At 35.2% G+C, this 23,750-nt stretch overlaps 1 protein-coding gene across 2 annotated transcripts in view; it reads left to right on the top strand.

Annotated features, from left to right (window-relative positions):
• The window catches only part of grm8a (glutamate receptor, metabotropic 8a), a 264,876-nt gene that overhangs the window by 164,741 nt on the left and 76,385 nt on the right, over positions 1 to 23,750 (top strand). The window lies entirely within an intron of this gene.

The raw sequence follows: 23,750 nt of genomic DNA, 5'->3' as shown, positions 1-23,750 counted from the left end.
TGACTGAATCATAGGTCTCTTGGACAGGCAAAGCTTGAAATTGTTGACAAAAGGAAAAGGAAGCACAATTTCACTGGGAAAGTGAGCCAGTTGATGAATTCTGTATATCTGTAAAGCTAGCTGCACTGTAGTATGATGACAGAATGGTTTCTGTACCAGAACGATAAGGTCCAAATAGTTATGACATAGGTGTTTCTAAAAATTACTTTTCTCTGTCAACTGACCACCACATGAAAGTAAGACCTACAGAGTTACAATTTGTATGGAATATACAATTTATACTGCTTTATTATGTGAATTTTATCTGAAGGTTGTTGTCTGTTTTAAAGAGGTACTGTATGAATTATATTTCAAGGTACATTAAAATTGTTAATGTGCTTAACAATAACTGAATTTTCTCCAGTTTTGTAAGTTTTCATATTATTTTTAAAGGATTTGAGAATCTTGGACTCAGGAGTATCAAATTCTGAAGTTTTACTTGTACAAGTCAGATGGACTTTAATATGACAAAGGCACAACCCATAATGGTTTCAAGTGAAGGGTTTGGTTATAAATACAGTATGCAATACTGTATATGAATTGCTGCTGCAGACAAACATATTACAATTTTATATTAATGAAAAATCTATGGAAACATGTAATATAATACCATTTGATTTTTTGTGCACATTCTTTTTTCGTTGATCATTTGTGAACAGGCTGTGCAAAGAATCTCTTTTGCTCCAGAACAGAATTTGCCTCCATTTTCCTGGATATACCCAGCAATTATAAAGAGCTGATTTTACAAAAGACAGCACCAATTAAAAAAATATTGATAATATTAATTTTCTTTTACAGTCATGGTACATTTTGGAATTTTTCAGGAGCAAAACATCTTTAAAATCATCTTGCAACTTCTGAAACACTTAGCAAATTTCATATTAAAACTAATCTAAACTAAACTAAACTAATGATATCTAACAAGTTTTGTCTGGATGCTTGGGATAAGTATCAACAAGAGTACCACATCGAAGTCAGATGGCCTTCCTGGTTTATGCAAGAAACCTATGTAATAATTGCATTGTTACACAAACTCCCTAGGTTACATACTGTACGGGTTTGGTTCCTCTTAAGGTAAACCAGATCTTACATCATTTTGACATGACCCTTTCTTATCTGTTGAGTGAATACATAACATTTCTGAATACTTAGTAGATCATTTCAATTCAAGATATTGCAATGATCCTCCCTTATTTGCTCTAGCTTTGTCTGCCACTGAGGAAGGACAGGGTAGCAGAACTGCAGGGTCACCAGTCGCCTTTGTATGATAATGGTTAACTAATGTACATGCTAATCATGGAATGGGATTGACAGCAAGAGGGAGAATGTAGAAGCAGCTAGCAGTCCTTGAGTTAAAGAAAGGAAACTTCCCCTGTTCTATAGTTGTAGACAAATTAAAGTTTTAAAACCCTATGATTAGAATAAGCATCAAATATAACATACACTTAAAAAATTCACAATACATTTGCAATGCCGCTGAAGTAATGGCCGCCACTGCGGGCACATGCAGGCATATTCATGGCTCTGGACATGCCCCTCAGAAGCCTGTTGGAGAACTTTTTCACACTTCTTTCTCTACTTGTACGCACTCTCCTCCAAAGGGTGGTTCTGATCATGGCTCCCTCGTTGGTGCACCAGGACATGTGACACACTTACTTCAAGAGCTCTGCTTCTGGACTCTCTAACCCACAAAACTATCATCTAGATGTCTCTTTCCTCTTCGCTGGTTGATTCCCGGGCCCTCAAAACCAATGGCCCTCATGGGGGACCTCCTACTCCCTCACTCACCTGGAACCTCCAGCTTCCAGATGTTACACTCATAGGACCTCCTGCTTTCTTGCAGTTAATTTGGAGCCTCCTGCTCCTCCACTCTGTGACGGCTGTGGACTTCCACTCAGCCCAGTCAGGCCCCAGACTACCCAAGTCCATCTTCAGCCACTAGTGTCACCTCCTGACATCACCAGGCTGGGTCTCACGCTCACACAGTCTTCAGTGCCTCACTCTCACACTGAGACATCCTACTGTACACTAATAAGATCGAGTCGCTTTAGCCTCTTGCTGCATGCTGAGACTTAATGCACTTTCCCAGTTAAAAGCTGTCAAACAACCTCTTTGATGCCTCTCTCTTGCATCTTAGGCCATGCACACTTTTGCAGCTACCAGTGCACTTTCTCCTTTGTCCTGCTTTACTAACTCACACAGATTAAGAGTGCGCTCACCACAAAAGGTACTTACCATGTTCAGAGTTAAGTGGCCAAAAACTTAATTAACAATAGGAGTAAAAGGTGAAAGCCACTTATCAACAATAATGAAAATTAAATGGTATTCAGGCAGCCAAATTGGTTTATAAAGAGTCCTATTTTTATATATATAAATCCTATTTGTATTAGAATTACATCTACAGTATAAAATTTGGAATTCACTTGCCAAATAGGCTAAGAGCATATCTGATTGTATAAGGGTCTGTTGCGAATGTAAAAATGATCCTGGCAACTTTTGATTATTGATAAAATCTGCCAACTTTTGATTATAACTATTATTATAATTATACTATTTTTACAAGACCCTAATTTATGTCACAAAAATACACCTTGAAGAAAAAAATGTTTACAATCACTACAGTCTTTCATTTGTTGCTTGAGCTCTTTCACTTTCAATCAAATACCTTCAATCAAAGAAAATCTGCAATGGACAGTGAAGGATGGAGGCTGCACAAATTTACCATGCAAATTATTGAGGCTGAAAAATGTTTTACATTGGTGATGTTTTGATAGTTCAAAGTAAATCTGTAATATTACTTGTTGAAACTAATTAAATACATTCACTAGCTTTTTTACACCCCTGTAGTTTTGAAGGTGTTGAAGCATTAGTACATTATTGTATCAAAATATATTGAGATTGTTTACGTTTAACATCTTACATTTTGCGGGGCAAAGGAATCCTTTAAATGATTGTGCTACTACATATATTGTTCTGACTATTTGCCACAATCTGAAATTGAAGATATAAATATCTAAATAAATATCTCAAGATATTTAATTAGAGTTATGTGGATAATTATGGACATACAGATCCAGACATTCAAAGTGCGCGGTACAGACACATACCGGAGGTAATTGGCTACGGCGTCGCGCATTGTAACGTATGATGACGGGCGGTACTGCGGTACGTGATTGGTTGACCGACAGGGGCACTCGTGTTCAGCTGGTCTGTCGTAGAAAGATTTACAGTAAACGTCTTTACTGTGCCCGTTGTAGTATTGAATATTTATATGGAAGTTTACCACTGAAGGGAAATCTTAGTAGCTGAGCATAAAAAGAATAGGAGCATACTGTAACACGTGTTAAGGCCATAAATGATATTAATTTTGAACATAAACATACAGTATATGGCTGGTCTTGGTACTTTAAAGAAAAAATACACACCAGTATTCCATTTCTCCCTAAACATTTTAAGCATCGAAGTCTTTAACTTATGAGATACCGGAGTCAACAAGCATACTTTTAGAATTTGATTAAAAGGGAATATAATATGGAATCGCGTATCTAAAGAAATTAATAACTATATAATTATATTCATGTACCGCAACACAAGAATAGTACACGCTGTACATTGTCTGTTGATAATGTTTCTGTAGTGCTTTTTCAGCTTTCCACATGTGACCTTGCTGGTGGCGCTGTGGGTTAGGTTCCTGACTCCCATGTCACATGGTCTGTGATCGAATCCCACTGGAACCATGACTTTTTTTTTAACAAACATTTCTTTGAAAAAATGAAAGTTTCCCTTGGTCAGAGATTAAATATAACCTCACTCGCACCAAACAAATTTATATTTCTAAATATCACAACATGATCGAATTTAAGTCATTTTAATAACAATGAATAGTCACCTATGCGTTACAAAATAAACATTTATATTGATTTGAATTGCGTTTTGATTTAAATCGTAAACGCATGTTTAAATATATGTGTTTTTTGATTCACGATCAGATAAATGCAACATAAATTGATATCTTTGTCTTCTAAGTATCTTAATAAACTTTCAGCATTGCTTTCTCCCCGTTTAGATTTATTTTTCTTGGGATCTTGGGATCAAACGTGGAAAGATTAGATTGTAATCGTTTTTATTTTTTAAATACATTTTAGAAAAGTGTCATCTATACTAAAAAGTTGTACACCACCTGCTATAAAGATACATATTGTAAAACTTTCGGGTTCGGATAGGACAGACACGAGAACTCACACTTGCGGAGTTAAAGCAAGTTAAAGCCTTGATTTTATATATCACCTTTAAAGTGGCATCTCAAAGCAAAGTAAATACCCAACACCGATTGTACCCATCTGTCATGCTAATAAAGCACCTTGAATTGAATTGAATTGAGGGAGAGAGGGGGGGAGGGCGAGCGAGAGAGCCAGGACAGACAGGCAAATAAGATACACTCCACAGACATTCACAACAGCGACATATCATAAAACGTTTGCACATATAGTTAAGTTATTACTTGGTTTTCAAAGTGCAATGAAATACAATATTGTTGTTGTTGCTGTTATTGTTGTTTTTATCCTGTAAAGCGTTTTGACTTTTTCTAAATTGCAACCCATAAATAAAGCTGATACAGTTTAGACTTATTTTAAACTGTATTGAAGCAGCACAATGGACAATGCAACGTAAATTGCAAAAATGCACTTGGAATCTGTCCAAGCCCTACTTTGTCAGGCATTTTCTTTTACTGCAACGGACATAAAAACTCCCTTGCTTTTAACAGAGCATTTCACAATTTCTAACTACGAAAATTATTTAAACTGCGACACTTATCATTCATTCCATTGCATTCCATTATCAGTCTTCCATTTCTTCCTAAACATTTTAAGCATGAAAGATTTATGAAACGGTACCGGTAAATTGGAGATCAGTAACATCTACTCATTTCCAAGCCAGTAATCCCTTTCACACTGTGTGCTAACAAAAACTACATGTATGAGTATAAATAATTAACAAAATATGTATTTACAGACAGCGAACTTTAAAGCAGCAAACATCCAGATGGACAACCAAGTATATGGACAACCTGTATCTTATGGTTTTATTGTAATAACGTCTGTTTTGTAAACTAGGTTGAAAATATTAAGCTATAGACTGTACGTACAGTAGATTTATGGTGAAGTAGTTCATGTGGGTAGCTGTGTCAGCATGCATAGGCTGCAAAGGAACAAGTAATAGGTCTTTTCCATGCTGAAAAAGGAAGAAAACAAACACAGTATTCAGTGTCACCTGAAGAAGGCTTCACGGCTGAAACTTTATGTTTTCTTTCTTCTCTTTTCAGCATGGAATAAACCTATTACTTGTTCCTAGATATATGGTAGATCATCTGAAAAGCATTTTAGATTTAAGGTCTACATCTACAACTGGAAACAATTGTCTCTTTTTATTAGAAATAAATAGCAAAAATAAGGACAACCATATTTGCAACATATAAATGTAATGCTACAAAAAGGGACACTCACTGCTTTTGTCTGAAGGGATTGTTACTGTTCCAATACAGTAGCTTGACATGATCAAAATAATTATTCAACCTCTGCCTCTCTGGATGTTCTCCAGTTCAATTGTTTTTTTAACTCAAATTTGCTTGACACAGGACTTCTGATATATTTCTTTTGTCAGTAACAAAATGGAGCGAGTATTTTTTGAAGCAAGCATCACATTGTGACAAGAGAACCAAATAGCAGCAGATCATGTTACAAAAAAAACAATACAAAATTGTACATATTATTGCAAATGTCACATGACATCACAACCTCATTATTGTACAAATGAAAGAAAAAAACTTCATAGATTCAATTTTAGAATTACTAAAATGCGAAATTAAAACCTTCTAAGATTTCTACATACCTAAATTCCACAGTTACTATAATTTAATTTCACACAGGATTCTTGAATAAAGAAATTTAATTCAATTCATAATGCAATATATTTTTACTATTACCAACAAGTAATCCATAACATAAGACCATGTTCTATAAAACATACTTCATGTTTTTAGAAATGGAAGATCATTTCTAGAAGACTACAATTACGTTTATGTATGTTCTACATATGCAATATTGTAGATATGACAAATGTTATTGCAGGATATTTAATTAATTCCAGCACACAAAACAAATGAACAGTACTTCGAGTCAGATTTTGAGTTATTTTACTCACCTTAGGGAAGGTTTAATGTTAAAATTGAATGCAGAGACTTAAAGGCTTCTGCAAATAAAAATGAATTTTCAAAGTTTTATTATTAAGAAAAACCCAAGCTTCCAAAATAAATTAAGTCACAGCGTTTCAGAAAAATGTAAAATCATCATGACACTGACAAAATTCTCTGGCTACTGGGTAGAATTTCCATGATGAGCCACATCAGGTGATTGGGTTAGAACTTGTCTTGGTGCTAAGTGTACAAGAAAACAAATGATCTCCACCATGTTCAACATAATGCAGGTTCACTGACGGGATTAGCCTCTGAAATACTGGTCCCCATGTATGTAGGTGGATGGACTAGAGTGATTGGGTTCACTATTGGCTGCAGTGTACCAGTGGGAAATTTAAATTAGTTTAGTTCATTCTGACTTGTATCCAAATACTTGAAAATACAGTAGTATGCCATTTCTCTTTCAAGACACCTTCTCAATCGTATGTTTTCAATTGAACCAGCATTAATTTGTGAATGAGTTAGTTACACAGGAAGAACAGATGCAAAACATTTCTGTCTTCACAGTCTACTCACTATAGTATGTCCACAGTGAGGCACACTGTAGGCTCAGAAAGTCATGAAGTCTGCCTTTATTTTGTGTATTTCTCCTGTAGTTTGTAGACATTTAATCCCTTAGGTGATGAGCTAATTTATATGGATTTACAGAAGCTTTTCCAAAAATTTGAATATTCAACCATAATATTTACCTGATAAACATAAGAGAAACACATATTTCTGCAGTTAATCATATAATTGTTTTTATATTATCTTTAAATTAATTTAATTTCAAAATTAACTTTAAAATAACTTTGCATTTCTAGAAAGCCTTGGGGGAAAATTGACAGATTAGTTCAAAACATAATCATGTAAGTTTGATCATGATCCTTTTAATATTTATTACTAAATTTCTTTAGGCCTCTCATTTAATATCTTGTCCAATTTAAAGGAATGTTAAAACAAATAGACTGCAAAATGCCTACAAATGGTTAGAAAAAAAATCAGAAAATAATAATAATTATTAATTATGTTTTATAATGATACTAATATAACAGACAACAGGACACTCACAAAGAGTGCATGCTTTTTCAGTCATTGAAATATTTACACTCTACTAAGATTAAAAACTTTGAATTAGGATGAACAGAATGCCATGCTTAGGTCTTGCTTTACTCTTATTAAAAGTCTCCGTATTCCAGGGCTGATATCACACAGCTGAGCCCAAGTGTTTCAGAACAAAAACTAAAAAAAGGGTAACACAGGGCTTATCTGTTTGATTATGACTGAAGGTGAAGGCTCTGTACTTATTTTATGCCTGGAGAAAATTCTGCAAGAGAAAATATGGAGCTGGGAAAACAGCCTCTTTGGATCAAGTCACAGAGGCACTGATTTACCAAGCTTCCAGGTGACGTTTTTAGAAGCATCAGGTTGTCAAAAGTTTTTAGCACTTTTAGTCTTATTTTCCACTTGTTCATTCTGCTCTGACAGGTCAAAACTGAATTTTTTAATTCTCAAACAAATAAGACTACAAGAAGACCTTATTCAAGTATTCATAATCTATAATCCATAAATACATTTATTCATAATCTATAATCCATAAATACATTATCAACACATTAGATGTGTTAGTAACAACAGTAAAACATGAACCAAAAGACACAAGTGAAAACTGAAGAGTAGTACATTTGGGCCTGAGAATAGGAATTGTTTTACACAAATGGTTGTGGGAGTAAAGAAAAAGCAGCTAAACTATTTTATTGAAGGAGAAATATCTGGATGATATCCTCAGATTATTTAGCTACTAGCAACCAAATGAGCTAAAGTAGACACATCTAACTGCCCTCTCATTTGCAATCTTTCTTATTCTTAAGGTAGTGCAAATATTTGCATTTATGTGTTTATGGTCAGATTTTTAGTCAGTTTTAGATAGTCTTATTTTTATTATAAGTTATAAGTATAATTGAATTTGTCCCTTGTGTATCAAATTTCAAGCTCAACAAAAGTTGCTTCCTTTTAAAAGCAATTCAATATTTTAATTATGTTTTGTTTTATTGATGAGAATGAACAGTATTTAGAAATCAATGAAGAAGGGCTTTTTGTGTGGATACTAGATATGTCACAAGCATTAAAAAATCAAAATAATTTTACAAAGCTAAAAAGAAATAAATGGATTAACTAGATATGAAGTTAAATGGTATAAATTATCCTATGAATCGAAAAGATTGTAGTAAAGACTGTATAGAATATCACCTCATGGCAATTAAAGTAATTATTTTACCAAAAATAATAAATCATACTATATTTAGGACATCTAATAGTATTCCCTTAGCTTTTATTTATTTATTTTGGAGTATTTTCTTATCAAAAAAGGGATTTCCTTATTTTTCTTTTATTTCAGAACTTTCCATTAATTTTTGGTTTATTGCATACTTCCTAACTCCATTAGTCAAACATGATATCCCAGACAAACCCAGACAGTTTATATTTACAGTTTTATATTTGGTACTCGCAAAATACTATCCATTTAGGTACAGTATGATTATGGGAAATCTTTTTAACATCGGATCTCTGGCCTTGTATGTGAGGCTTTCATGTATGGAAGATTGTCTATTTTATATTCAAAATACAGTTATAGAGTTTGTCTATAAAATTACCCCAGATGCAGCCGTGTGCATTAAAGCTTAGCTCTTCATACAGCCATCTAAGTTACTGGAATGTTTTAAAGGTTGAAATTGTGGGAAAAAATTGCAAAGTTAAGCCTGATAATTTAGGCAATAAATTTTGCACTGACAGATATGGAACCATTTAGCCTTAAAAATGTGAAACGCTATCGCGTAATGAATATAAGCGGCCCATCTGAAAGAACTTCATATTTTCAGTTACTGATTTTACATTACATTAGAGGTAGCCTTCACGGTACCCTTGGCTGTTAGGCATCAGGACTCCATTTTCACTCTTAGTGTAAGTGCTGCTTGGAGCTTTTGAATCCTGCCAAATTGCTTGAAAGATGGAGATGTCAACTTCTATGACAGCTTACAAACTGATTCTTCAATTTCTCATCACCTTGTTCTCACTAGCAATCATTTGGAACCACTGGTTAGAAATAATTCAATTTCCCCCAAATCGCCTTTGATCACCTTTTACAAATTCAGTAAAATGGCGAATCTGAGCCTAAAATTAAGAGCTGTATAATGTCTTAAATGTTTCTTGAAGTATTTCGTTAAATCAATGCAAAATGCACAAAGTAAATCGAAAACTGAACAAAACAGTTTCAAGTATATTATGAGCATAGCAATATTAAAATATGCTGAAATACTGGCCATGTTTTTCAGTTCTGAGAAAAAAAACACAGAAATTATTAGCATCACTCTTTGCATAAAATGCATTTATCAGCAGATCCCATGTCAGTCATCCCTCACCATCTGCTACATTACTAATTGAGATCCACACCCAGGCTTTATTTTTAACTTGTCATCTAGTTCAGGATTACGGAATAATGACAAGAAATAACAATTAAGTCAATTAGAAAGTTGCCTGTTAAAACAGATTCTTTTTTGTAATATTGAATTTAATATAATTTAATATTAATTTATATTTCTGCTTTATTTCCCACTAATTTCACATGAGGGCAATTGAAGATGAATTGAAGATTAAATGTTTCAATTTTTTACAGCTACACTAATAGGTCTCTCAATGAAAAATCCTTATGGAACAATGTCTGCCTTAGCTGAATGAATATTACTGGCTTTGTAATTTTCACATGCATGCATCTATGGATTATAAATTTTCCTAATGGAGATTTCCAGATATGAAACTGGCATCATGGCTTGATTGTATTGCAAGTATTCATATCTTGTTCTTTGAATGTACCATTTATTTTTTGTGATTAGTGTTCAGTGAACAGTAACAAACCATTTGAGATGTTCTTTATGTACAGTATAGGAAAGCTCTTTTTATGCTATATATAAATAATAAACTATAAGTTCAACAGAGACTTTTTATGCAAAACCTTGTTTTACTGTTGGGATATCCTTGGGGAACATTTCCTTTCTAGAATATGTAAAACAGGCAATCCCTGGCAAAGAATCACCCTGTTTTGCTGAAATGCTCCCGTAAGAATTTAGAATGAGAAATGTACTGTATTTGGATAGATGTAAATTTATAAGTTTCAGAATTCACAAACATACAGAATTGCACTAGTATGTTATTTTTATCAGGGGACCTAATACAAACATTCAAAATTCTCAAAGGCTTTGACAAAGCCTTCAGACGTCTTCAGAATCAACAGTGAGACATGAACCAGAGGGCACGTGGATACTACAAGGAAGAGTATTAAAAGCTGTGAAAAGAGGCACTTTTTTGTACAGAAGATTATGGTAGTATGGAACAAGCCATGTTGTAGAAGCTGATATTCTGTGTTTCTAGTAGAGGTGAGAGAACTATCAGGGAACTCTGATCATGTGTGTTTCGAGCACCTGAAAGCTTTACAGATTGAGATACAGAAATACTGCAAAGAAAGCTAAAATAAATTTTAAAAAAGATAATTTCAGCATTACAATGGAAAAAGGACAGCACAGGATGAAGGAAATGTATCTGGTACAACAACGGGAAACCTCTAAAAATTGAAGAGAATTGGCTGCTATACTTAATGGATATTTCACTTAGATGCTCATCTAGGAGCTCAACAATATGTCTTAGGTTCTGTATTAAAACTTTTTAGCAAAGAAAATGGAGAAGTGTTTTGAATACAAGAGTCACTCAACATTAACAAATCTCCAGTGTCTGCTTGATATCCAACCTGTTGTACTTAAGGAAACAGATTTTATTTGTAAGCCATTGACACACCTTTCGACAGTCAATCAATATACAGTAGGAGTAGTATCCAGGAGCTGGAGAATTTGGCCCATCCATAAGAAGTGTGAACAAACTGAACCAAGTAATTATGAATCAATAAGTCTGACTTCTATTCCATTTAAAGTTATGGAAATCAGAATTGAACTAAAGAACATTTGATAGAAACTATGATATATTAAATATGGATTATAAGTGCTCAACTTGATTTCTTGGAGTTCTTTGAATATAGCAATAACAGCTATGCACATACAGTACAAAAACATAGTATATAGAGTATCTCATTTTCAGTAGGCTTTTTAAAGTTCCTCATAAAAGATTAATTTTCAAATTACAGTTTGTAGGCATTTAGGGAAATACATGTGTTTAAACTGAGAATTGGCACTGAAAGTAAAAATGCTCAAATTTGGTTGATATACAGTACCTGTAAGTGGGATACCAGAGGGATCTGTACTAGAACCATTGCTCTGCCTAATGTGTTTCAATGATCTACATTCAGGCTTGTTTACTAGTTTAAACTAGTTAAGCTTACAGTTCATAATAAAATAGGAAGATTAGTAAGCACTGTCTAGCGTCAAATGAAATTCAAAAAGATGTAGATAAAATTCAAGAAAAGGGAAGCACCTGGCAAATCATATTTAATGAAGGCAAGTGTAGTTTTGCATGCAGATCTTAAAAACATAAACTGTGAACACAAAATGGGAAACACTGAAGAAGAAGGGGCTTTGTATCAAAATGGCATAATTTACATTCTTCTAGAAAATATTGGAAAGTAATAAAATGGCATTTTAAATAGTAGGTGCGATGGACTGACATCCCATCCAGGGTGTGGCCTTGCACGCATTTCTTGCTGTACTCTAAAGCAAATAGGCTCTAAAGCAATAAGAAGATGGATGAATTAAATATTATGCCATTAAAACTTAGAGAATATTAGTTTGAATTGTAGAACTTGAATCGTATATATAATAATAAAAATAATAATAATAATTAATTGCTTACACTTATATAGCGCTTTTCTGGACACTCCACTCAAAGCGCTTTACAAGTAATAGGGACTCCCCTCCACCACCACCAATGTGCAGCATCCAGCTGGATGATGCGACGGCAGCCATTATGAGCCAGAACGCTCACCACACATCAGCTGTCAGTGGGGAGGACAGCAGAGAAAAAATAAATTCATAAATTATGAAAAAATAAAATGCACTTGTCAGACCTTATTTGAAGTATAGTGTATTATCATGGTCACCATGTTACAGAAAGACATCAGTCCAGAGAAGAGCAACCAAAAAAATTCCTGGGTTTAATGGAATGTCCTACACTGACAGAACCTTTTTAGTCTTGAACGGAGAAGACTATCTTGGTGTTATGGTACAGTCTGACCTGTAGAGGGCAGTGGTCACTGAACTGAAAGATGAATCCAAACGCAAAGTTCTCAGCAGACTGCTGGCTGACAGCTCAGGGTGAAATATGAAACACTACACTGAGAGCAGTGGAATAGGAATGGTCAGACAGTAGAAAAGAGAAAATCCAGTAATCTAAGTCACAGTTTCTAATCAATCCAAAACCGGATACACACATGGAATAACAAGTCAGGGGGAATCTGGGAGAGTAAATGAGGAAGAGAACAAGGGTTTGAACACAATGAAGCAAAAAAGGAATAACAAAGCACAGCAAGGAAGGCATTTGACTCCAGGGCAGCAAACCCAATGACTGAGTGCCGGAGTAGAATGCATGCAGATATTTCAATATCTGGTGTGAACGAGATAAGTGCCCATTAATTAGGGAAAGGGGTAAAGCTAAACGCCCATAATGTACCTGTACAGCCCTGGTGAAAGACGCAGGCTGCGTGGAAGCGTGGCTGTTTGCCATTGTGACCTGGGATTGCAAGCCTGCGGTTGCATGGATATTACAGTGGGGAGCTCAATTCACATTCCTCAAATGCATTCATAAAGGCAATCTGGTGGAATCCTTCAGAATGAACAACACAGGCGACACAAGTGTAGAATAACATTTACAAAGAAATACAGTAGCTCTGATTGTTGTTGTGAAAAATATGGAAAGACACTGTCGAACAGTAACAGCTTTTGTCAAGAAATGACTGAATGAGATTCTTGAATTAATTAGCTACTATCAAATGGACTACATAGGTTGAATTGCCTTGGCTTCTTTGTAACCTTTCTCATGTTCAGACCTTTTCTCTATAATCTTATGCTTAGCCAATGCCTGTGCTACTTAATTTTAGAACAAATACCTTACAACAAAAACATGTCAAAATGATATAGAATGCAGTGCTATTACATTTAGAATTTGACATGATGCAATATGTTACACATTACAAAACAATACAAGAGAGCAATTACAGCTAGTAATATGAAGGATTATAACACAATACAGTAAATGCAAGCATCAAGAGGTACTTATGATCTGTCACTCAGGGTACCATTAAGTCACTTTCCTTTAATTATCCTATGCTCTAATTTCTGGATGTGAAGAAAGCAGGTACTGAATACAATATTGATCTCAATGCCTGGGGGATTATGACCCATTCACTTAACCAGATGGAAGTGGGATATATGATAAGGAGCCTGGCACTTTCATGTCAAAATCTTTCATGTCAGAATGAGGATACAAAATGAGAGCATTGAAGAGAGCTCACCATGGCTGTAGTTGTAGTACACACCAGTTATTTTCTGCCAGGGAGTGTACAGATCCTGTATTAGCATTATCAGTCACCCTTGGTTTCATGAAAGACAATCATCCTCAGCCCAAGGGATAGACAATGAATGAATTGTTAACATACTGTACATCCAAGAAACCTTTTTGAATAGCATTTACTAGATACAATATGTGCAGATACATTTACTTTATGGAAAACCTTTAAAAATGTATTTGCACGAGTCTTATCCACTGTCATCTTTACTTATTGAAATTGATTTTCATTCTCTGTACTCATGTAGTGGATAAATGGAAGAAAATACTATGATATAGTCTTGTAATACTTTTAATGTACCATTATCATAAGATACTGATTCTCCAGACAATTGTCTGCGATAAAGTGGAAAATTGCTTGATAGATCCCGCCAACCAACAACAGAGTTTTCTGGGGATCATTCTGGTTCAAGTTAAATGGTATCCAGAGGACACTCCATCATTTAGTTGCATAAAAGGGTATTGCAGTTAATTCAACAAACATTAAGTCTCAGTTCACTAAAGTATGTGTTAATTAAGACCTCTCTAATAAAAGATACAGCCATCGTATTACTCTTGAACAGACTGTAGTTGCTGAAAAGGAATAAGCTGACAACATTTTTCCAATTAGAAAAAAAAGAAAAATCATTGCATACCACAATTTCATATTTAATTTCTCTTTAGTTATTCAGTGATTGTATTCCAGTGTGAGAATCACCACCTATTTGATATTGTCAAAGGTTCAGGAATAGAAACTGTAATGATCATGTAGAGCCTTTCTCCACCTCATGCATTCTCCAGAAGGCGAGATGTACTATTGTACTGTAAATGTGACTTAATGGATGAATATTTTTGTAAAGAAAGGATTTATTTTCTGTTATTTATTCCAATTAATTCATGCTGTAACAAAAAAGTACAGAAAAAATTAAAGCATTATAGCAGAGCATCTTTGCAGGCCTGACTGAGAATATTTTTGGAAAAATAAACAAAAATGGAATGGATTGTGGTTGAGGGGAGAGGCACTCATAATTTACACGACATGTAAAAAGTAATAAACTCACAGCAGTTGGAACATAACAGAAGGCAGTTGTCCAGAAGCTTATGGTGCCTTCCATTAGTGTCATGTAACCTCTCCATGCATAGAAAAGAATGTCATACTGCATCTCTCAATTTGAGGAAAAGGTCTGAGTTTGATTGAAGACTGAAAGACTACTTAAGTGCACAGTTTTAGCACATTGCTTTGCTGTGTTTTATGCAATATTATGTTTTTCTCTTGAGTTACATTTCTGAAGATCTTCCCCTGAGGGCTGAAATGCTATTGCGTAAGACTTAAAAGATAATTGAAAAATCTCTCCCCACCAGGTTGTATCCATGTTCCTCTTACAGTATGTGTAATGTAGGTTAAGGGGTTTTTGATTTACGCAAGTACTGTACAAGTTCACAGCAGCAAACTTCAACAAAAAATGAAAGTTTCGAGCTATGACAAATTTGAAGCACAAAGCAAAGCGCAAGGTGAAACTGTTCTTCTGTCACGTTTTACTGTGCATATAACTGAAAAAATACATAAAGAATGTGAGATAAGTTTTGTTTTCCCATGTTTGCGTGGGTTACATTTATGCACTTCAGTTTCCTCTCACAGTCCAAAAACATACTGGTAGTTTAATTGGCTTCTGCAAAAAAAATTGACCCTAGTGTGTGTGTGCATGTGTCTCTTTGCCCTGTAATGGCTGGCATCCCATCCAGGGCGTACCCTGTCTTACACCCATAACTTGGACTGGCTCCCTGCAGCCTTGGATTGGAGGAAGTGGTTAGAGAATAGATGGATGTAGTTTACTGGTATTAAAATGTTGCAATTATTTATGTTAACATTTGTCATCGCAAATTGATATTAAGAAGTGATACAGAATTAACAGAAATTCCCATTCTTTTTAATCTAAAGTTGTGTATAGATGATTATACTATAGACATAGACATTGGATGAGTTTCCAAGTAACAAATCAAAATTAAATAATCAATTCACCTAGCACCTATTAATCTGTGATAATTGCAGCACTGTTAGTTATACAAGGATCTAGGCCAGTTTGCCTTTCTTTGGGACAGAAGTGGTTCTTTTCCCGTTAATACAATGCCTGTGGGAATACAGTATATACTGTAAATTACAGTGTAATAGAGATGAGGGTATAAATTATGAAAAATGAGCTGGAGAAGCATAATGGAGCTACTAGCTACAGTGACTTTAGAGGTAACAGAAAATAAAAACAGTAAATAGCAATATTGTGTTTTGGATTACCATCCACCTTCATCAGTGAGACCTTTACAACAAATCACACAAGCTGCATTTTGCTCTGCAATTACAGGTAGCATAAATTAAAGTAGTCCCGGCCACCCTACTAATGATTTGGTTGTTCGCAAATATTAAAAGCAGCTGACAGTGTTAGAAGGGCACATAGGAGGGTGTCATTATAAAATCCACTTTATGTGACCAGATGGCGGTTAGTGTTTATTACAGAAAAAAGGAATTGAATACATTCTCAGGGATGAGCAAAGTAAAAGGAAATGATAAAAACACAAAGATTTTTTTTTTGATGGTGCAACCATATTTTATTTTCCCAAAAGGAAATTTCTACATAAGAATAAGGGGTCATTTCATATAAACATCATACTGTATACAGTGTATATCATATAATTTTTCATTCTTCTTTATAATGTATGTGTTTATTTGTTCATAGGATTATCTTTGCATTTTTGTCTGTCTTGGCCAGCACAACATTATTGGCAGCTTGTCATTATTACATTTGCAAGTAGAAGGGAAAAACTATTAAACAGTTTGAATTATTTTCCATCAATGACATACATGGATAAATACTGTGAACTGTGAGGCATTAAACATGCAATAAATGCAATAAAAGTTTCAATTTCCATTTGATGTGTTTTTAATACTTCTCTGTATACTGTACATATAAATATCAGCATTCCTCTATTCACTAGTACAAAAACACTTAAAATACTATTTTAGCAAGTGATGTAAGCTGTTTGAAGTTATTTGAGCTCCAATTATATCAAAGACATGGCTAACATAAAAACATCAAACAAATGTATAGAGTATATACAGTAGCCTTCAAATTTATTTATACACTTGAAAAATTCAGATTGTACAGATATGTTCAGAAGTACTGTAAGTCAAGCCATAATCTCCCCCACTTCTGCCTACGTCTGAACTGTATGTATAAATATCGTGTTTCTAATTTACTAGTTTGGATCTACTGTTTCTGGTACTGCACATTTTGTGTTGTATTTAGCATTTGCCTATCATAAATTCACACTAATTTATATGGCAAAAAAAGATAGAACTCACCATGTGATTCTTTCTTTTTTTCACTAGAAAACAAAACACCCCCCCGCTGCTGTTTTGCAAGCTTTCCAGAGGTCTTACTCGCCACTCTGACCTCTGTCTGTCCCTATCCAGCTACATCAGTGCACTCACATCATTTCCAACAGCTGGATCCATCTTCAAATCCTTTATTGAATCTGCTCCAAGCACATTGTTTTCCATGCAAGTTTCCCCAGTCCATCCTGTATACAGAATTTCTATCAAAAAACAATGTGGTCGCCGGAGCCATGTTACCTTCCTTTTTTTCTTGATCTGTCCTGCTGATTCTGTGCCTCATTGCAGTTTTAGCACAACCAGCTCCCTGGGGCTGACCCCTACCTTGCCCTCTTTACCCATGATTACTCTCTTTCAGCTGTCTTCCAGTCTCTGATGGGTTTGATCATTTGCTTTCTTTTTATTTTTTCATAGGGTGTCCTAACCATCTGCCTAAGCCCCCAGCACTGTACTCCATGTTTCATTTCCTTCCCTTTCTCTGCTAACATCCTTATGCTGTCCAGGATGAGCCTGCCTAGCATTGAGAACTTGAATGTCCTGCTTTAAGTCCCTGTAAAGCTAAAGCTCCTCTTTTACAATGTTTACAACCTCCAATACCCACTCTGCTGTCTAGCTTCTTTAAATGTCATAGTTGTGGCCCAGGCAGTAGTGGTGACATGACCGCCTACAGATGCAGCCATTCAAAATGCACGGTACAGACACGTACCGGAGGTAATTGGCTACGGTGTCGCGCATTGTGGCGCACGATGAAGCGCGGTACCGCGGTACGTGATTGGTTGACCGACAGGGGCACTCGTGGTCCGTTGGTCTGTCGTAGAAAGATTTATAGTAAACGTCTTTACTGTGCCCATTGTAGTATTGAATATTTATATGGAATTTTACCACTGAAGGGAAATCTTAGTAGCTGAGCATAAAAAGAATAGGAGCATACTGCAACGCGTGTGAAGGCCATAAACTATATTAATTTTGGAACATAAACATACAGTATATGGCTGGTCTCGGTACTTTAAAGAAAAAATACACACCAGTATTCCATTTCTCCCTAAACATTTTAAGCATCGAAGTCTTTAATTAACGAGATAGCGGAGTCAACAAGCATACTTTTAGAATTTGAATTAAAAGGGAATATAATATGGAATCGCGTATCTAAAGAAATTAATAACGATATAATTATATTCATGTACTGCAACACAAGAATAGTACACGCTGTACATTGTCTGTTGATAATGTTTCTGTAGTGCTTTTTTAGCACTCTGCATGTGAATTTAAGTTTGGAATGTGTTCCGCCAGGGATTCAAATATATATATTTTTTAATTGCATATCTAAGGAAATAGCAGTATAACTTTGTTAATGCACAAACAGTGGCATGTTATATTATTAATTTGGGTGTGTCCTCTTGCCAGAAAGCTCTAAATTGCATTTTGAGTGTGGTTTTTTACTTTTTCTAAATTGCAACCCATAAATAAAGCTGATACAGTTTAGACTTATTTTAAACTGTATTACAGCAGCACAATGGACAATGCAACGTAAATTGCAAAAATGCACTTGGAATCTGTCCAAGCCCTACTTTGTCAGGCATTTTCTTTTACTGCAACGGACATAAAAACTCCCTTGCTTTTAACAGACCGTTTCATAATTTCTAACTACGAAAATTATTTAAACTGCGACACTTATCATTCATTCAATTCCATTCCATTATCAGTCTTCCATTTCTCCCTAAACATTTTAAGCATGAAAGTTTTATGAAACGGTACCCAAATATGCGATTGCTGTATGGAATGAATTTTAATTTTAAAAAATTATTTAACACGAAAATTAAGCTGTTTACATCTTCCGCCTGAGAACAGTCACCCGTTGCTACCCAACGCAGAAACACAGCCATTAACTAGCAAAGAGAGGACATTAGCTAGCCAATATGATAAAGAAATAAATGATTATTTTATTTCTTTTGCACATTTATTTGAACATTTCCATCGATTGTACAAGCACTTGGAAACTGTCCAATCCCTAGTTCATCAGGCATTTTCTTTTACGCTGCGGGCATTCTCTTGGTCTGGCGCCGATCTGAGTCTTCTAGGATATAATGCCAGCGAACTCTTGTTTTTATGTCCACTATAACAGACAATCTCCTTTGCTTTTAACCGAGCGTCTAGCCCCTCTGATTGGAGAAAAAAGACATGCTGGTTTGCTATACATACTGTACCAGGAAGATGATTTCTTTTTATTCGAAACGTGTATTTTAAAAGTTTAAGAAGTAAAAACCTTACAGCGTACACAGATTTCTAAAATGATCAGGATCGTTATCTTTGTCTTATCCATAATAATGTTCACCGCTCTGTCCAGCAGATTAATAATCAGCTTTATTTTATATAGCGTTTTAAACGAATAAGTAATTAGATTGCACATAAATGTAATCGCTTTTTCTACATAAACACAGGGTGATTGCTCTCTGAAAATGCTTTTTCTTTTTATTTAGGCTCAGATTTCAACTATAGATTGGATTATTATAAACTTTCTTGGAAAAATGTCTTTTATGTAAACCATGTTTGCTATTAATTCATTTAGGGCTAGAATATGTTCATTGTCTTCCAGTCGAGTCGAGTTGACATTAGAAGCTTGCCATGCCCGGACTGTTACACCAACGTATACTTTTTGATACCATCCTTACACAAAGCAGAAACTTCTTGTATTTTCCGATGACATATAAGTGGAAAGATTACAGATTTTAATCATCTTTTTTCTGAACCAGGGAAAATCTGATCATGTTTCTCTATAACAATAATAAAAAACTTTATTTCACATATCGCCTTTAAAAGTGGCATCTCAAAGCAATGCAGTAGATGTAAACCACAGATTACAAAGTAAATACCCAGACAAACGCAAACGCGTTTTTAATAAAATGCTTTTATTCATTCACTAGAGAGAGAGCGTAAAACCTGGGCGTAACAGCTGTTCTTTTTTCTGATCACTCGCTCTCTGGATAAACGCCTCACCTGTCCTGTTCTTTGTTTTCCTTCTGTGATCCACTCCTGCCCTCACACCTAAAGAAGACTATTTTAAATTTCTTTGCGCGGTCCATTGTGCAATTAACCCTTGTATGTGCTGTCCTTAAGGTGATATCACATAAAGGTGAATTAAATTAATGTTTTTATTATCGTTGTAGAGAAACATGTTTAGATTTTCCCCGGTTCAGAAAAAAATATCTAAAGTATACTAGTTTGTCACTAATATACTTTTAATACAGTCTTTGCTGTGCTCTAGAGGATCCTTATGATATTTCGAGCTCTGGTTGAATGATAAGTGTCGCAGTTTAAATACATTTCGTAGTTGGCAATTATGAAACGCTCTGTTAAAAGCAAGGGAGTTTTTATGTCCGTTGCAGTTTTTTTAAACTGAATCAGCGCTGAACTTGTTTGAATTTACTGAGCTCTGTTCTGTACCACACAATGATCCCCCCAGAGTCTCTGCCCTGGGTGATTTGTTTTTTTTTGACAGAGGGTAAAAAACTCTCCCTCTCGCTTGCCCTCCCCCCCTGTGTATTGTCTGTTTTTTTGTGCTGTCCTTTGACAAAACAAGGCTCACCAGATAATGTGAATCGAAACCTGTTTTTCTAGCTTTTAAAGTCATGCGATGTGTAAGCGGTAACACATCATTATATCTTACATATGAAAAATACATAATATAGCTCCCAAACAAACGGAAATGTTTTTTTAATAAGATGCTTTTATTTGTTCATAATCCGACGATTTCAGGAAGACTAATGGAGGTCTGGGTTTTTTTCTGGAAAACCATAACTCTGGTCTTGTCAAGATTGACTGTCAGCGCTCAGGTCTGACAGTGCTGCTCCAGCAGTGCCAGGTTCTGCCACAGCCTCTGTTCTGTGGGCGACAGCAGGACCAGGTCGTCTGCAAAGAGCAGGAACTCGATTTCTGTAATTAATGCAGATCAATAAATCAAGGGACAAAACAGTTATTGCGCCCGGCTCCTCAATGGGCTTTGACGTGCTAATGCGTTGGTTTAACAGTCCGGGTGTGGCAATGTTTTTTATTATTGTTATAGAGAAACATGATCAGATTTTCCCCGGTTCAGAAAAAAAGATCTAAAGTACTGTATACTAGTTTGTCACTCTTCTCATCCCCTCTTTGCTAAATGGCTTTTGAATAGAGTCACATGAAGAGAGAGGTTAAACAGCCCTACACAGCTCTGTTGCAGTACACGAATATAATTATATCTTATTAATTTCTTTAGATACGCGATTCTTTTAATACAGTCTTTGCCGTGCTCTAAAGGATCCTTGTGATACTTTGAGCTCTGGTTGAATGATAAGTGTCGCAGTTTAAATAATTTTCGTATTTAGAAATTATGGAACGCTCTGTTAAAAGAAAGGGAGTTTTTAATGTCCGTTGCGGTTTTTTTGCAACATGAATATAATTATATCGTTATTAATTTCTTTAGATACGCGATTCCATATTATATTCCCTTTTAATCACATTAAACATTAGTTAAAGACTTCGATGCTTAAAATGTTTAGGGAGAAATGGAATACTGGTGTGTATGTTTTCTTTAAAGTACTGAGACCAGCCATATACTGTATGTTTAAGTTTCAAAACTAATATAGTTTATGGCCTTCACACGCGTTACAGTATGCTCCTATTCTTTTTATGCTCAGGTACTAAGATTTCCCTTCAGTGGTAAAATTCCATATAAATATTCAATACTTAAACGGGCACAGTTAAGACATTAAATATACATATACATACTGTACACAGTACAGTTTGCATACGGTAATATGTTTATGTTCCTAAATCAGTCTCTTTTATGAGCATGTGAAAGGCATGGTGAATCACTGTACTTTGCATGATTGGAAACAAATGCGTGATTGTGAAATGCTGTGGTGTTACTTTTACAAAGACGGTCAATGAAAAAAAGAATGTGGACCAGGGCAATATTTTGAGTTTACAGCTTGTCCAAGGTCATTCATTATTAATACGATTAGTAATATCTTCGTTAAAGACTTTGATGGCGACAGCTCAAACATGAGAGGTTGAGCTTTATTAGCTCCACCTTGTGGAAATTCCGGATACTATTATTTTGTTTGCGGTATTATAGGTAACTAGCGGTATTTACCGGTAACTCGCGGTAGACTGCGTAAAGCACACCGGAAAAGAATGCAGTATCGCCTGCGCATTTTGAATGGCTGCATCTGTACCTTCAACAATGGCATCCAACATGGTACAGTGTAGTCCCTGACTTCCCCCTGATTTTCTCAACCAGTGACCCAGCTCACCTGGTTATGTCCCAGGGACCTACCTACAGAACAAATGACTTGCAGCCACATGGTGTCTCAAAGTACTGTATCTCCAATTTCTTTTATCTGCTTTTTACTGCCTGTTTTGATGCTTCTTTGGAGACAGCCTCCAGACACGAAGCTGCACTGAAACCAACTCCTTTCTTTCATAATTTATTCCAATAACCCTTTTATCATTCTTGCTCACACAACATTCTTTCAGAGCATTGCATCTAGAATTCTTCACTCGCAGTGCTTACAGTAGCTCAGAAATGTTACTTCCATTGAACCTTTCAAAATTCCTTTATTCATTCAATATTCTAACTGTATCCTCATTAATATTTTATTTTTAATCTTTAGAATTTACAAAGTCTCCATTGGTATTATTATGGGGGTTCTCTTCCTTCTTTTAGGGGTTCCAACAGCCTCATCCTCATGGTTAGGTTTTTGTATTATTCTACTAAGCGGGTTGCCTCAATAAATAATACCAATTTAAATGATAGTGTACCTACTATGCCTTAGAGTTTGACAGAACTACTGAAAAAAAATTTAGTTCAATATTAATACTCAGGTACACATTTAGTATTTGTCAATATAAATACTGTACATCAAGATCTGTATGTATTTCAATATTGCAATATTGTATCAACAGAGGATGTAAAAAATAATTTACATGTTATTTCAAATTTGGCTTTGATAAGCTCAAGGAGATGCTTGCTTTTTTCTGTCTTTTTAAAATTCGAATATCATTTTGACACAATTTACCATTCTCATTACTTCATGTAGAATATCTCCAGCACTACCAAGTTGTGTGGGATATGTCTGACATGTTTTTTCTTTATCTCATGCCATAAAAGCTTGATTAGAGACAGACGATGACCAATCAGGTGCTCTGTTAACCATCTGGCCATTGAGTGTTATGGTGGCTTTGTAATAGTATTGTTATTGTGAAGCCCATTTATGACCAAGCTTGAACTTCTTGCCAGAAGTCAAAAGAATTTGCTTACAATATACTGGAGCAGAGCAGATGTACTGTACTGTATTTTGGTTCTTCAAAGAGACAATGGCATCTTTTTACAACACAAGTTTCACCTACAGTATGTGTCCTAATCTCGTAATTATTGAAACTGTCCAAAAACTAATTCTGTGTTACTTCAATTTGTGAAATACTGTAATTTGCACAGAATAGTTTAGAAAAGTAGTAAACCCATGAGCCTTTACTGTCAAAAATGGATTTCTTAATTATTTGTTCTAGCCATCACTAGAT

The sequence above is a fragment of the Lepisosteus oculatus genome, chromosome 7 (assembly GCF_040954835.1).
Source record: "Lepisosteus oculatus isolate fLepOcu1 chromosome 7, fLepOcu1.hap2, whole genome shotgun sequence".
Lineage (NCBI taxonomy): Eukaryota > Metazoa > Chordata > Actinopteri > Semionotiformes > Lepisosteidae > Lepisosteus > Lepisosteus oculatus.
Note: the sequence above shows the minus strand (reverse complement) of the source record. Positions and strands in the feature narration are given on the sequence as shown.